We start from the raw sequence: 14328 nt of genomic DNA on the forward strand, positions 1-14328 counted from the left end.
CATCACTTGATTTTTTTAATGAAATTTTGGACTGAACAAAGATTTTTAGCATAAATTCTGTTTAGGTTATCAGCACCAAGAATTCAACTTTCATAGGCATTTATGTTATACTGCTTCCTAAAAAAATTCAGAATGATTGAAGTTACAGGTGAACTTTTAGACAACATTTGATCCAAAAAGGTCCGAAAACGTCTTTTTAGGCAAAACTGCAAACACCTATTTTTTTGCATAACTTATCTTTCAAATATCAGCACAAAAAAATTAAAAACGGTAGGGATCTGTGTTTGCTGCCTTCCATATTTTTTTCAGACTTAAAAGTGTAACAGATGATTTATAAAAAATCCTTTTTCATCCAAAAACCTGTGTTAAATCTGTCTAGACTCCAAACAAACATTTTTTTATGGTAACTTATGTTTCAACAATCGACACCAATTTTGACAGACCTATAGCTAAACATGTCCCATAGCTCCCTGAATATTTTCATAGATATAAAATGAACTGGTCATTCTAACATCTGGCATTCTAACATCTAACATCTTACATGTCAAAGCCTCTCTCAGCCTGGCTCTGCTGAAGGAGTCGTGTTACAACCCCGCCCCCTCCTGCTGGGACCCCTGCTATGTAAATTAGCAAGCAGTGAACAGAGAGATGAGGAGTAAGAATGGCCATTACTCAGGCATGCATAATCCAAAGACAGCCAGTTAAACACTGAAAGACATATTTTTTCGGTATGTCTTTCATACATCTTTAGTATTAAAAACTCTCCAAGATGAATGTGCCTGACTCCACCTGCAGGTGGATCACAGACTTCCTGACGGACAGACAGCAGTATGTGAGGCTGGGGAAGCTCGTCTCAGATACTCGGACCACAAGCACCGGATCCCCCCAGGGCTGTGTCCTTTCACCCCTGTTACTCTCCCTGTACACAAACAGCTGCACAGCTGGTCACCTGTCTGTCAAACTCCTGAAGTTTGCTGACGACACCACACTCATCGGCCTCATCTCTGACGGAGATGAGTCGGCCTACAGGAGTGAAATAGCCAGGCTGGTGTCATAGTGCAGCGCTAACAACCTGGAGCTTAATGCTCTGAAGACAGTGGAGATGACAGTGGACTTCAGGAAGGCCCCAGCCCCCCTCCCCCCTGTCATCCTCTGTGACTCCCCGGTGACCTCTGTGGAGTCCTTCTGCTTCCTGGGAACCATCATCAGCCAGGACCTCAAGTGGGAGCAGAACATCAGCTCCATCACTAAGAAGGTCCAGCAGAGGATGTACTTCCTGAGGCAGCTGAAGAAGTTTCACCTCCCTGAAAAGATGCTGGTAGACTTTTACACCGCCATCATCGAATCCACCCTCACGTCCTCCATCACAGTCTGGTTCGCTGCGGCCACGGCCAGAGACAAGGCCAAGCTGCAACGCGTCATCCACTCAGCAGAGAAGGTGATCGGCTGCCACCTCCCGTCTCTCCAGGAGCTGCACATCTCCAGGACCTGGAGGCGGGCAGCCAGGATTGTAGCCAACCCCTCTCATCCAGGACATAATCTCTTTCGGCCCCTCCCTTCTGGCAAGAGGCTCCGGTCCATCAGGACCAGGACCTCGCGCCACAAGAACAGCTTCTTCCCCACTGCAGCCAGCCTGCTGAACAGAACCCCAACTCCCCCAGGTGACCCCCCCCCCCGCCCACCAAAGGACTGTCGGTGCCACTTACAGGCCCCACCATCCCAGCCCATCTGTGCTCCCACTTTAATTCACCTTACTCTACTGTATATAGTGTGTTGTTGTTGTTAACTTAATTTTTAACTTATTCTTAACTGCACTATACACCAAGTCAAATTCCTCGTTTTGTAAAGTGCGCTCTACTGAACCTGGCAATAAAACTTTTTCTGATTCCTGATTCTGATTCTGATTCTATTAATCATTGTTTTTTATTCATTCAAAATGCAATTAAATCAATATTTTATCCTTTTTGCTTTTCCTTTTTCTTTTTTTTTATCTCCTATATCCTTTTTTATAATCAATGTTTGAACTTCTTTTCCTTTCTATTGTCATGGTTTCAGTTTGTTGTCTTTTTTTTCGCTTTAGTTCTTGTTCTGTCTTGTTTGGTTCTGTTTCCTGTTTTATTTTGAAAGGTTTCCTGTCTTGTCATGTTTCTTGAGTTTTACTTCCTTTGGTCCCCATCTGCCCTAATCGTGTTCACCTGTGTCTTGTCTGCCCTGTCTGTATATAAGTCTTGTCTCTGCCTTCCTCCTGTGCTGGTCCATTAACTTCTGCTCATGTTGATCACGTCTTCTTGTCTGGCGTCCATGTCCCTTGCCATGCCACAGTAAGTTTTTGTTTTTAGTTTTGTCATCCTGCTCTGCAGCGCTTTTTGTTAGTTAAATAAACCCACTTGCCCTGAACCCGTTTGCCTCCCGTCTCTGCGCCTGGGTCCTACCTGCTCTCGAGCCTCCCCCCCACACGACATCTATACATCCAATGAAATTAAACTACAAATCAACAAACACAACTGATAACAAATGTCTCTAAAAAATGATGTGTATATTTGCAGAACCTTAAAAACACCAAACAAATAACAAATGCTTCCCAATTAAAGCACAAAAAATGGAACACAAAATGTAAAACCCAAGTTAGAAATTGCAATTTGAAAAAGATGCTTTTTTCAGCAGCTTTTCAAAATCAATCACCAATTCTACTCTTCTGTGGATGAAACAAAGAACTCCAGAACAATGAAGCCATTTCTCTAAGTCTCTCTCACCTTCAGTTTTAAACAAGGTCTGTGAAAATCCACCATACATTGGTCACATGAACTCAGAGACCTGCTAAAAGTGCACAATTGTAAAAGCTCTTTTATATAGACAGCTGTTTGTTTGCTTAGAGCTCTAAATATAAAAAAAATGCTTTTCTATCACCTAGACACAGATGGAGAACCATATCAACTGGATTAATAACAGGGTGGCATGTTTAGACAACATGAAGCTGTCCATCACATTTTTGACCTAAACATGTAAACACATCCTTGGCTCTGCGGTTAGGAAATGGTATTTGGGAATCTCTTTATACCAGGAGCCAGCCTGGCCATTGGAACATCGCCACAGTGCCCATCCAGACTGGGACAGCAACGGGGTCCACTTCAGAGCCGTGAGCTGCTGTGTTTAACTCCAGCTGTCCCAGCAAGGGAGACAACTGCAGCAACATCCACTGACCAAGCTGACAAGCCCTGGCAGAAAAGATCCCCACAAGAAAAACACTGGCTCAGGCAGGCTGGTCAAAAAAAAATAGTTTTGCCATTGTCTTGCAGCTCGCAGATCAAGTGGTTTAGTTTTCCAGTAATGTCAGTCAAGAATGCAAGTTCAGATTCACAATGTTCATATTCACCATATTCAACAGACATCTCCTCCAATAGCACCTTAAAAATCCTGTGCTGTTTTGCTTTGCAGCTGAGGTTGTTTACGATTTTCAGAATAAGAGTCATTATATGTCCAGAGCCAATCACTTCTGCACATAAGGCCTGCTGGTGAATGACGCAGCAGTAATGCAGACATTTTGGAAAGTCTGGGTCAGCTTTACAGTGAGTGATGAAACCTGTTTGTCTATTGATCATAGCAGGAGTCCCATCTGCAGTCACTGCTACCAGCTTTTCTAATGGTACCTTTTTCTGCACAAAAACTCCTTCACCGTGTTATACATTTCAACTCCTCTTGTAGTTGTCTGTTAGGGCAGATGTGTCAGGAGTTCTTCTCTTGTGGAAACCAAAAGCTATGCTGTACTGTTGCCGTCCACAGACTCATCACACTGGACGTTAACCACCTGCACTTTGCAAGATCCCGGTCCAGCTAATTGGCCAAGTTATCAGACATAGCTGACACTCATCTAGACATTGTAGTGGAAATTGAATGAGTTCTATTGTTCTCATCCTTAGGGACAGTGATAGCAATTATCATCATTGCTTGAATTTTTTTCATGCTATATGCAAAAGTCTTTGTCCCTTAAGGCAACAGATTACAGCCCCCCCCCCCCCCCCCCCCCCCCCCCCCCCCCAGGCTGCTGTCGTATTAACAATAGCTTGGAGCTCCAGAATGGACAAGAAAAAACGACGAGAATGGCTCGAGCAGGGCGTTGCTCACGGGGCGGTCGCTCGTGCCATGCGGTCGCACGTGCTCGGGCCCGCTAAATGCTACTTGTAGCTTTAATTTAAATTGTAGCTTTTCAGCATTTGTTTTTTAACATTTTACACTTTGTGTATGCAAAGGTATGCTGCACATTCAGGCATCTTTCCTGCTATTTCTTGCTTTGATAGGATAAATTACTGCTAATGCAGGATTAACATTTGTGAAAATCTACAAACTGTAAATTTCCAGTGACAAGAAGTTTTTAGAATATGTAATATGCCAGTTACAAATTATTATTTAATTCAGTTTTAACCTAAATTTATCAGTTTTAAGAAATTTCAGATGATTTACTGTAAATTCATACTTTGCTTTAATTTTGTTTTTTAGTAAAGGTTATTCATGAAGTGTGCTGGTATATTATCTGTGCAAGTGTTATTCTTTTAAAGTAGTCAAGCGTTTGCTGTTTACCAAAAGTCAGTAAGTCCCGACACGTCTGTATTTTCACTGAGCCGGATGGTGACAGTTCCTAAGGTGGAGGAGTCAAGCGATGGAACAAGGAGTCAAACCAAATCCATCCCCCACATCAGTCAGCTCCACATAATGTGTTGCAATTATCTGCTGGCACCACAGTAACAAGGCCAGCTGAAATTAACCTCGAGGTTTTCACCATCCTTTTAAAAAGCAATACTTATGCCATCATGTGAAAATAAATGCATCCTCTCTTAGTTATTTCCAGTACAACAAGAAAAAAAATACACAATAGGGTTCTCACTATATTCAGATGAAAACAGTTCATGAAAAAATAAACCTGAAGACAATACTGGTTTGTGTCATGTTAGTCAGACTGTCTTTACTTGGCAACAGATGAATCTTCCTCAGCTGTCACCTAAAAATAGCTCATCTTCACAACAGGGTAGAATTAAAAAAAAAGACCAAAAAAACATATTTTAGCTCATTTTGTTGAAACAAGAACATTTTGTGAAAAAGCAAAAACAAATTGCTTGAACATTTACAATTTCTTGTGTCTGTTATTTAAGGGAAATTGACATGAGGACATTTTTGAATATGGTTTCTAACCAGCTCAGTGTTCTGGTGGCAGATCAAGTTCATCAAAGATTAACCAGTGCTTGACTGTCCGCATTATGGATTGGTTTGGGGGGAACAGCCCATAAAGAAATGGATCAAATGGGGTCTATTTTAACAACTTATAGGACTTAAACCCAAACTGCACTTTTATTTTGGCTGTCTGTCTCTGTGTGTAATTTTGCAATACGTCGACTTGCCTAGGAGGTACCTGTCCACCACCCCTAGCTAGAAGGGCTTCTGAAGCCCCTTTGACCCCACTGAGAATAATGAAAATGTACATACTGTATGGATGATTGTAAGGCAGGGGTGGGCAATTATTTTGGCTCGCGGGCCACATATGGGTTCTAAAATTGGATAGAAGGGCCGGACCAGGAGCAGATGTGTGGAGTGAGAAAGAAATAACATGGAAAATCTGGGTGAAGACATTTGGATTAAAAATATATATTTTAAAACAGAGTATTTTAGAGTTTTCAGGTTAAAACTTTTGTTTTCATTTTAGAGCCAATTGTACCTCGTGAAAATGTAGAGAAATGCTGCATTCATGTGGTGTTTGAATGATCGTAAGAATGAAAAACATCAAATCTTCCAACACCACATGGATGCTAGAGCAGGGTAGGGCCACAATAACTCTTTCTTTAAAACTTTAAACTTCTTTTATCTTTCTTTTATTGTAAAGCCCTATACTACCGTTATATTAATTCATGATCCTTTTAATAAAATAAAAAAAACATTATTTATGAAATAAAAAATGACCAAATAACTCTTTCAAAGACAAAAAGTCAAGAAAAAAATATATTCATAAATTAAAAAAGAACTCACTGCACACTTTCTACACTTTTCTCAGACAGACATAAACATTTTCACACTTTTCTCTCTTGTTTAAATTCCCAAACCTTCATAGAAATTAGGTCCAGGGTCTGAGAATGCAACCAAAGATCTGATCGATCAAAGATTTCTGATCTGAAGAGCTCCGCGTTTCTGTACAGGGGACAGGACACAGAACAGGTGCACTGTTTTAAAAAAGCAGCATAATCGCTCTAAAAGAACGAGCTAAATCGGGAAAGATGAACTGCGACATAGAAAGATAAGACTGTCTTCTGTTCTGTTTGACAGGGATTTTAGAGGGTTTCAGGTTGGAGCACAGACTGCAGAAGGGGGGAATAAAATGTCACATTCTATGCGGGTCTTGATCGTGTGGCCAGATAAAAAAAAAAAAAAAAAAACATGGGTCTCTGATATTGTTCAGTGGGCTGGACCAATCATGGACGCGGGCCAGATCCAGCCCGCGGGCCGTAGTTTTTCCACCCCTGTTGTAAGGATATACCAGTCCTCATTGTAATAAAATAAAAGGAAAGACCCAAAAATACCAAAGGAACAGAAGTAAAATACTGCTTAACATAACCAAACTATGAATGAAAGTTTAAAAAGGTGACAAGACAAATGGTTGAACAATGATTCATGAAAAGCAGCAGACTCAAAAAACATTGAGAACTGATAAACAGAACAAAAATTAGCTTTGCATATTATAACATCAAATCTAATGCATGGCAAAGAGGAAAAGCTCAAAATGGAAAACCAAAGTCCTCAGTGTTAAACTTTGAACAGAAAGCTTAACTTAAAGGAAAACAAAAGCACAGATCCTGAGCCTTTGTCTGATTAAATCTTAGAGCCAGTGATCTGTCAACATTTTGGACTCTATTTCAGCTTCTATTTTGACATTGCTAACTTTTCATTGGGCATGGATAAAGTTCACTAAAAAATCAAGAAAAACTCGATGTGTTTCTCAGCATTTAGATACATTTTAGAGCAAACTATATTAACTCACAAAAACTAGATGAGATTGTGTGTAAAAATCTGGCAAATGTTGCAATATTGCACCAGATGGTTGCAATAAACTAATCTACTCTCTACTCTAAACTTTTATCCATCTTCCCACAAGCAACGGCTTCACTTCTTCATTTTGTGTTAACTGAAGTGTTTTGAATATCCACTGAATAACCAAATGGGAATTCTAAGCAAGCCGAGAAAAGATTTTGTGTCTGCCCTGCAGTGCTTTTTTTGCTCTCTTTACTTTTGCAAAGATGATGGATATCCAGCGCTACATCTTCATTCAGCCATGCACACTTGCCCTCACATTTCCCTGCTGAGAGGTCAGCCTTTTTCGTGTCTGCTGGAAAGCTTTCACAAGAACCACATCTTTAGCCAGTTTGAGCTAGCAGCAGGTAGTTTAGCTTTGCTGTGGTTTGAAGTGATTTATTTTTTTATTCCTGACTTTCATGTGTCTTTCACAATCAGGAAGCTTTTGTGGGTGAGAATTTTAGATTGTTAGCTAAGAATTTTAAAATATTTCAAGGTGGATGTAACAAAACTGCCTAAGTGTTGCTTTTATTTCATAATTTATACATATTTAGTGTTTTGAATCTGGTTTTTAACTCATAAGAACCCAGAACTATTGCAAATTATGTGTAACACACCAAAGACCAAGTGACACACAGAAGACATTTCTAATGTGTTTCTGTTACAGTGATGTCACCATGGGTTGAGCTTCTAATGTTAATCAAGATTTCACTTTTTTTGAGATTAGGATGAACTCGATCTATTTTTGCTTTTAAAAAAAACACACATTGAGACTTACAGTCAAATAATTGACATTTAACGTATGTCACTGACAGCTACAGTATTAGTCTAATGCTGTATATTTACCAACATGCAGGAAACAGCAGAAGACATCATAGGATGTTGATTTATGCAGCTTTATTTCAAAGCCTCTCTGAAGGTAATTGACTTCCCAGGTTGATTAACTTTATTGGATCTTTACCCAGCAGTCTCATTCTCTGTCTCAGTAACGTCAGCTGATTAAGGTGGGAACTGCAGGGCATTGAACTGCTGAAATGGGTAATGATTTATACCCTTGTTGGTGGGAAAAGTGTCATTAAGATATTGTGCAGGATGGTTATACAACTGTGGACTTGGGGATTTCTAAACAGTTTAGTGGTGTAAAACCCAAGCGAAACAGCAATTCTATGCACGTGAAAACATGCAAACCAGTGTGAGTGTTTACTGTACAAGCAGCTTTGCTGTGACTTGCACATTGAGCATGTCTTTGTTGGAGAAGAGTGTTCATGAGTCACCATTGTCTTTAGCCGGAGGCTCAGCATCCAGCCGGCTGAAGGAGGGGATTGGTGTTTTATTTTAGTCTCTCTAACATGCCGTGAAGACATCATTATCTTGAGTATGTGGTATATTCCAAAGCGTCTGTTGTTCAAAATGCCACCGAAGATGTGAATGACTCCAACATTTTACCTTCATAGAGATTATAAATGTGTAAAGCAGCATGCATCATTAGATGTGGCTTATGTTACTGCCAGCCTTGGCGGGATGTGGTTGGATGCATTGCCCTCGTTGAGTGAATAACGTTATCTTTTCTGTCATGCTCGCAGCAGCACTGCCAATCAGGAAGGAGTGAGCTTGGCTGATTGAGGTTACAGGGCACACGAGCTCTGTGCATTGCTCCGGTTGCCTTTGAATACTGACGATGTCTCACAAGAGTGTGTGTTTTTTGTCAGCATCAGCTCCCTTTGAGGTGAGTCATACATAGCAATAGTGTTTGTGAGGTCTAGTTATCATTCCTGACATAAACATTTCTGGTTGTGACATTATATAACCCTCCTGTCTTTGTCCACAATGACTTGGTCTGTTAATTCAGAGAACCCAATAAAACACTTAGAATTAGGGGCGTAAAGATACACGTAGTTGAACCGAACCATTTCGGTACAGCAGTTTTGGCTCGGTTCACTGCTGTACCGTTTCGGTAAGTTTTTCTGGGTTTTTTTGCCGCATATGCAGTGTAACGACCCAGCTGCTTTGTCACTTGTCCTGTATGGGAACACTTTGGCTTTGTTGGCAGTATCCATAAAGGGAAAAGACAATTAGATAAGTTGAATGCTGTGTGTCGACATTGTTACACAAAGCTGGCATATGCCACAGTAACACATCTAATCTGTTAACGAACTTAAAACGGCATCAACCAACTGTAACAATCGGGTCTACAAGAAAAAAAATGTGCAAGTAAAAATGTTGTTTTTTTCAGGCCAGTGTTAAGTATCCAAAGTTTTTGGTTCCCGGCAGCTAATAGTTTTTCTTGTTTTATTAAGCAGATCACCTACATAGGTCAATTTTATTTATTGTTATGTAAAACCAATAAGTGCATTTTGTAAGTAAATTGTTTCTACCTTCGTTTTTTGTACACAAAAAAATACAGAAAATATATAGATAAAAACTTTATTTATCTCCCAAGGGAGAAATTTGTGTGTTCAGCAGCAAAACACACACAATAAATAACGATAAAATAATAGTTCATAAAATAGCCGTTCATATCAGGCAGATTTTTTAAACAGCAGTTCCGAACCGAAGTGAGCGACCTTGGGAGCATTTCGGGCAGGCAACTCAGGCAGGCTTTTACTTAGGCCACTCCCCTAGGGTGGGTCAGTTAATCAACTCACCTGTGCAGCATCCTATTTAAGTCCAGGTGTGTAAGTTGTTCATCCTTGTTTACTGCAGCACTGCGTTATCTTCAACACACGGTCTGGTTTCCGCTGTGTGGGCTTTCATTCGGTGCTGGTTTTGTTGTGGTGGCTCTTTGTTTGGTTTCTTTTCTGTTGAAGCTTTGCACATTTACTAGTTTAAACTGCATTTGGATTGGTCAGTTATGGACTTGTCAATTCTGTGAGTGTAACGAAGTGGCATTTGTTGCTGGTGTGTGTCAACTTGTGTCCACTCAATTTTACCTGTTTTTTCTGCTCCCCTGCTTCCTCACCAGGGCATGTTTGGACAAATGTTTGTTAAGATGCTTGGCAGCCATTTTGAATGTTCAGCTGAAACCATTTTGAAAGGGGTGTTCAGCTGTTAACCCCGCATCCCTTCGGTAATGGTTTGATCCAATTGGGGCAAGGCTATATAAGCAGAGGTGTTTGCTCAGTAGGGGGAGTTGTTTTTGAGAACACATTGGACTGTGAAAAATACACACGTAGATAAATAAATAAATTAAACAAAACTGTTGGCTTCACACAACCAAGACCCTGACTGGTCACTGTAGCACGGCCGCTTCTGCTCTTCCTTCACAGTGTGATTAAAAACGTAAATAAATCAGTAAAATAGTTGAGTCAGCCCTAAGGTGGCCTCTCACACGTTTTTGGGTTTGGCGCGATTGTTTGAGAACTGTCGGCGCCTCGGTTCCTCCATTTTGTGTGTGGGGGGGGGGGTCATCAGCATCTTATTCCTCGTGATCCATCCAGTTTTTTGTTTTGCTTTTTGGCTGACCTTGCTATCTTTGATTTATTCCACCGGACGCAGTGCAGGGCTGGGGATGGCTGATTTTGCTGATGCTCCCTTTGTTCTGCCTCTCCATTCCTCCCGGTGGCGTCTTCTGGCTTAGGTGGGTTTTGAAGTGTTATGTGTCAGTTTCCTTCGGCTGTTGTGTATGTCGTGTTTTTGACTTCAATTTTCAGAAGCCCTGTGCTGGACTTAGTGTAATTCTATTGGGCCCTTTTGTTCTGCATTTTGTTTTTTGAAATGTTTCTCTGTTCTATTTTCATCGTCACCAGTCTTTTGCGACTCCGTGGTTGCAACTCATATTTTTTGGATCTCGGTTTCTGCTTTATTTAAGGAAGGGGTATGGTTCTCTGCCCGTCTGGATTTATTTCTGCATGAATCTCTAGTTTGTGATGCATGCCTCTCTGTGATCTCTCCCGTTTGTGCGGCACGTAATTTATCCCATCTTTGGAGGTGAGATATGACTCGGTTGCTACTGGGCCACCCGTATTTTGCTGTGTGCTTCCTTCCCCACTGTCATCCGTTCATCTTGTTTTCTCATTCTGGGTAGTTCCTTCCTGGGCCCCCGTGTTCCCGTTGTTCTGGATTATTTGTTTTGCTTTTCTGGTCTCTAATTCTCTGCGCTTAGCGTGGTTTTGTTATAACGATGTTTGTTTTAGGTCTTCGGTCTCCCTCCACTTGTTTGTGGCTCCACCCTCTTTTGGGGGAGAGAAAAATGTATGAAAACTTGTTTTATGAATCTTCGACCGCCTGAAAATGTTTGGTTGCTAATCCAAACGTTCAGCTCTAATGGTCCATCAACTGCTCATGTGGTCCTGAGATTCAGCTGTGGAGGTTATTACAAAGCTTATTTCAAGCGTGCGATAATAAATAGTAATGTGCCATCATTTAACATGGTTTAGTGTTAAATAACTTATATTACGAGCTAAATTCCTGGCTGTAGAATTTTTTTACTGATGCTCTCTAGTTTCAGTTTCAAGAGTAAGAAACATTTTGTTGCAAACTAATCCTCAGTCTGCCCTGCTTTTTAGCATACTTTTTAGCTTTTAGCTACGTAGAGTATCTCCTTTTTAGTCTTATTCTTAACCGCCTCTACATGCATGAGGTTCAGCCATTTTAAATACTATCAGACTCTATGATCTCTCTTCAATCCCAAAAAAAAATTTCTTCATTATGGTTTCCAGGCACCCCTTTGCCATTAACTTCATGTTATAAATGCTTTTGTTGTCTTCCTATTATGAACCAATGATGTCAAGTATGTAACCTCAAATCTAGCCGAGCCGCTGTCCATGCTACGTGGGATGGCGACCTTCCTCATCTACGTAATCTCCTTGGACCTTGGTTATCCTTCTATTCGCCTGTTCCTCTGTGGCCTTCCTAAGGTGCGCCCCTCCGGAAATGAATAAAGGTTACTTCTCTCTTACTATTGGTGCATATATAAAAATATATATTTTGGTGATGTATTACGTGCAGGTTCCATATAGACTGTCTTTCTTGTTGGAATCTGTGCTAATGGCTTTTTATGGTACCATGAATACACAGATAGAACCTTCTCTTTAAACTCACTACTTGATATCTCTTTTTCAGTGTTATTAAAAGGACTTTATTACCTTTCATCTTAAGCTTTCTACACTAATCAGGTCTATTATTTATGTATTCATTGCCAAGACTAATACTGCTTTGTCTATCTATGCATCGCTTCCTGAGCCTGTGATCCATACTCCCTGGTCAGCAATTCAGTTTCTGGAGGATGATGTCAAGCCCTCGACGAAGTCGGATGGTTTCCTAGTTCCAAAGTCTCTGCTCGTCCTGCAGCTCCCCTGCAGATTGTTGCCCCTTCACCTTGATCTGGATATGCAACGACGACTGCATTCCACGCACCTACTCTGCACTGAAGTGATGGGGTGGTAAACCTCTTTAGAGTTTCAATGAGTTATCTTACTTGAATCAACTGACATGTTAGTATCAGAATGGCATACAAAATCTCAGATTATATTTTATTGAAAACTATTTGCCGGGTGGAAGCCTCAAAATTAAGACGTTCTAAGCTGTGTTACGATATGCTTGTAACCTGAAATTCAAGGTTACTTAGGCTCGTATCTTATGAGCCGGATGGAAGCATAAAAAAATTATAGCATTAAGCTCGTTCATACTTCTCAGATGGAGAATGTCAAAGAATGTGAAAGCAACAAAGTATGTGAAAGAAAACTAAAAGATGTGAAAAATAAATATTATTACTACTGCATGAGTTGTCTGACTGAAGTGAGTGACCTTGGGAGCATTTCGGGCAGGCAACTCAGGCAGGCTTTTACTTAGGCCACTCCCCTAGGGTGGGTCAGTTAATCAACTCACCTGTGCAGCATCCTATTTAAGTCCAGGTGTGTAAGTTGTTCATCCTTCTTTACTGCAGCACTGCGTTCTTTGCCCCACCCTCCTCCCCGGCTTCCACCTGTGAGCTCAGTTAGGGGTAGTTATTACCCAAAAGTTTATGGAAATTTGTCTCTTGGAATTGCACGGAGTTTTATGCCAAACTAAAGGAAAGTGAAATGCAAAGTTAAAGCAAGTGAAATGCAAAGTGAAAGCAAAGTGAAGTGCAAGTAAAAGGAAAGTGAAATGCTAACTTGAAGGAATGTGAAATGCTTACTCGGAGGAAAGTGAATGCTAACTTAAAGGAAAGTGAATGTCAAAGAATGTGAAAGCAACAAAGTATGTGAAAGAAAACTAAAAGATGTGAAAAATAAATACTATTACTACTGCATGAGTTGTCTGACTGAAATGTACCGAACCGAGCCCTATGAAATTCTGAATCGAACCGATTTGAGATTTTAGCGTATCAATACACCCCTACTTAGAATGTATATGGTTTTATGATTTAGTTCTAATAATTTCAGGAAAAATTATCAGCATAAAAGTGTTTTCATGGTTCTCGACAGAAAAAGCCCAATTACTTACATTTCCGTTCCATTCAGTTGTCATCTATCCATTCTTCCATCTTCTTCCGTTTTTTTTCCCTTTCGGGGTCACGGGGCTGCCGGAGCCTATCCCGGCCACTTACGAGCAAAGGTAGGGGATACCCTGGACAGATCGCCAGTCTGTCGCAGGGCCACATAGCACACACCCATACACTCTCACACTCACACCTATGGACAATTTAGAGTTGCCAATTGACATATGGAGCATGTTTTTGGACAGTGGGAGGAAGCCGGAGTCCCAGGAGAGAACCCACGCATGCACGGGGAGAACATGCAAACTCCACACAGAAAGGTCCCCCATTGCTGCTAGTTGTAATCTAGTTATTACTATAATTATGTCAAACTTGTTTTACTTCACTTATTACCATTTAGTCCCATTCTGTATGTTTTGTAAAGACCAAATTCTAAAAATTCTAGGAAAATAACCTTACAAAAAAACTGTGTCAGAGTTTCTTTTGATTTAAAGCCATGGTTGTGTAGATGGAAAGAAGGACTTATATAATGCCAGGTTTCTGAGGTCACACCATCTTGGCAGCATGACATGACACAGGTCCCCAGCCTTGTTTAACATGGTTATTAAGTGCTTCATGCCATATGTTGCTAATTCACAAAGTCCCACTGTGATCATCTTTTGATCTATTTAAAAGTTTTCCCTGTGGTCTTTTAATTATGATTATACAGTTTTTAGCCAAAATAAAAAAAATGTAACATTTTCTAGGACATAGTTTCTGCAGAACGGCAGGATTTCATAAAAATTCACCTCTGAGGTGTGGGCGGGAATGTTGAGGCAGGATGTAAGCTCACCCCTACTACCCAATATCCATCTGTTTAC

The 14328-nt window shown here is 40.6% G+C and overlaps 1 long non-coding RNA gene across 1 annotated transcript; it reads left to right on the forward strand.

Moving 5' to 3' along the window:
- The first annotated feature begins 10453 nt into the window (after positions 1 to 10453).
- Positions 10454 to 12767, forward strand: LOC144992312 (uncharacterized). The gene is made up of 2 exons (XR_013656179.1): positions 10454 to 10627; positions 11800 to 12767. It is a non-coding gene; the product is annotated as an uncharacterized LOC144992312 (long non-coding RNA).
- Positions 12768 to 14328: the final 1561 nt, after the last annotated feature.

Source organism: Oryzias latipes, chromosome 5 (genome assembly GCF_053564925.1).
Source record: "Oryzias latipes strain Hd-rR chromosome 5, Olatipes_Hd-rR_3.1".
Lineage (NCBI taxonomy): Eukaryota > Metazoa > Chordata > Actinopteri > Beloniformes > Adrianichthyidae > Oryzias > Oryzias latipes.